Consider the following 2,851-nt stretch of genomic DNA (forward strand, 5'->3'; position numbering starts at 1 on the left):
ATAGCATCCATACCTTTCACCTTTGATAATTTGGAAAGTTGATTTATTAGAAATAGGCTATAACATGTAGGAAAAACAGTCATTCTATCTTAACTTCCAGAAAACGCTTCAGTGAACACAGCTTACTTGTTCTATGGAATTGCAGCATATTGCTTTGCTGAAATAATGAAATATTATAAAACTGTGAGTAGGTACAACATTTTAAAATCCACATAAGCATTTATGTATTAAGCATTAATTATAAACATACCTGATGATATACAATTAACTATGAAAACTATTTTTTTAAATGTATGTGATTATGTTTCATTTACTACGAAAATTATATTGGGAATTGAGGTAAAACTGAGGTCTATAATTTGGGTTTTTTATATATCCTTACACCAACTACTGCCAAAAGAAAAATGAAACAAATTGGCTAAAAGCCTTCATTGTTTAATCACTAATAAATAAGTAAATAAGCAATAGATAAGTAAACAAACAAGTAGATAATGAAAGTAGAGACAGAAAGAGCACAGAGCTACCCGGAGGTGAGTTGGCCAGGCAAGAGCCCCCTGGCCAATCAACATCAAGGCCATGCCTTCGAGCACAAGGACCAGCTTTCCCAGCTGAAGGACAAAGATTCTGAGTTCCACAAGTTCCTGCAGAACGACCACAGCCTGCTGAACTTTAGCCACTTGGACAGCTCTGAGGGTAAGGAGGAGCAGTTCCACTCCTTGCCAGATCTTCAGGAAGAGGCAACTGAGCAGGAGGAAAGGAGGAGGATGAGGACAAAGTCTCCAGAGTGAAGAGGGATGCTGCCCCTGTGAACTCACCAGGGTCAAGAGATGGACGTAGGTGGCAGGTAAAGCAGTGACTTACTCCAGAGTTGTGCCACCAAGTTGTGCAGGTGTTCCAAGCTTTCTGGCCACCACCCAAGGAGACCAGGAAGGTGCTGAGGCCAGCAAATTCCAGTTCATGGACAGTGCTGCATTCAGTGCTCTGGTCACCTTCTGCACCAGAGATCTCTTTTGCTGCCTCCAGAAGCTGCTGTTTGGAAAATCCCCAAAGGACAGCAGTTGAGTGCTGCTGCCATCCAGCAGTCTATTGGTTAAGGGAGGGTAATTCCATCTGGACCTCGAGGCTTATCTGAGCTCATCCCTGCAGTTGGTGGCCTGTGGAGCAGGAGTGAAGAGAGACTGAGAGTGCTGGCCTTCCTAGTCCTCATAACAGTCTGCGGCACAAGAAGGATGCCTTGGGCTTCCCCGGTGGCGCAGCAGTTAAGAATCCGCCTGCTGATGCAGGGGACACGGGTTCGAGCCCTGGGCCAGGAATATCCCACATGCCACAGAGCAGCTAAGCCCATGCACCACAACTACTGAGCCTGCGCTCTACAGCCCATGAGCCACAACTACTGAGCCCACATGCCACAACTACTGAAGCCCACATGCCTAGAGCCCTGCTCCTCAACAAGAGAAGTCACCACAATGAGAAGACCGTGTACCACAACGAAGAGTAGTCCCCGCTCACCGTAACTAGAGAAAGCCCGTGTGCAGCAATGAGGACCCAACGCAGCCAATGAATTAATTAAAAAAAAAAAAAAAAAAAAGGAAGGATGCCTTCCGCAGCCAAGTCCTAAAGCAAATGCACATCACATGCTTGAGGAACTGCGAGTTCACCTCTCCTAGCGCTCTGTCCCTCCTCAACTTCATGCAGAGGACCCTGACCAAGCCGCTAGCCCTGGGAACCAGTGTCAGCTACCAGCATGCCTTCCCCTACACCCACCAGCTTGCCATCCACCTGGGCAACACTGTGACCCCATGCAAGAAGGAGACACACCAGTCAGTGTCCAAATGGCACTTGGCGCCCTGCCTCTAGCTGTGCTGCCGCACCCTCAGCACTGCCTGCTCCAATGAGGCTTTCCAGCCCCTGACTTATCCCCTTTCTGAGAGTTTCATAGAATTCTTGGTTTTATAGTTACTCTCAGCATCAATGCCAGTTGTTATTTCTTTTGAGTGAGCTTTTTAAAAAAATTAAGTATTTTAAAATTTGTTTTGTTTTAAAATCACAACCTAAGCATTATAGCATATAAAATAATGCATATGGAACAAAAATCTATGTGGCATTTTGCTTGCTGGGCAGGCAGCTAGCTTGGTTTACTCACTAGCTAAATATACCTCTCACAAATTACTGGGAAAAATGTTAAATCTGCAAATGTGCAATTAGTACTAAGATCAGCGAGGTAATAATTTTTATTTCTTTTCACTGGATAATGAATTGACTCTAGACTATTATATTTATGAGTAGACTGCCTTCTTTTTGAGTCTTGGCCTACTTTTATAACAATGTTTGGTCCATGTACATCCATAATATTCCCCAACCTTAAACAGCTAGTAGGTATTCTGAATCAAACTTTCAATTCTTATTCAATTTATCACACACATCTAACTTACTTGAGAAAGCACTTTACCTTTCCTTAAACAGATTATCTCTATTTCAAACAAGGTTTCACTTATTTAAATGATTATTGTTGATAAAATTTTATATGGAATACAGGAAACTTACTTTAATATAATTATTTTGCATTAATAACTTTTTAATCCTACTCTACCCAGACTAATCAAGATGCTACCTTTCTTTTCATTTTCTTCAAAAAGCATCTCAAAAGCAATTAGCTACAAAAGTTGTCTTTGACAATTTGAATGGGATCTTTAAAATGTAAATACCGAATCTCTCCCCAGATTATCTCTTAAGAAAGGAATAGCTATAGGTCCCATTTTACAAATTAGGGAATGAGGAAAAGGAGGTAGGCAATTTGTCAAGCCTCTTTCTTTCCACTTCCCATCTAATCAGCTTTTCAGGATACTGTTGG

At 42.2% G+C, this 2,851-nt stretch overlaps 1 pseudogene; it reads left to right on the plus strand.

Moving 5' to 3' along the window:
* Window positions 1-491: 491 nt before the first annotated feature.
* LOC130851862 (nucleolar complex protein 2 homolog) lies at window positions 492-1,182 on the plus strand (annotated as a pseudogene).
* Window positions 1,183-2,851: the final 1,669 nt, after the last annotated feature.

Source organism: Hippopotamus amphibius, chromosome 4, assembly GCF_030028045.1.
Source record: "Hippopotamus amphibius kiboko isolate mHipAmp2 chromosome 4, mHipAmp2.hap2, whole genome shotgun sequence".
Taxonomy (NCBI): Eukaryota; Metazoa; Chordata; class Mammalia; order Artiodactyla; family Hippopotamidae; genus Hippopotamus; species Hippopotamus amphibius.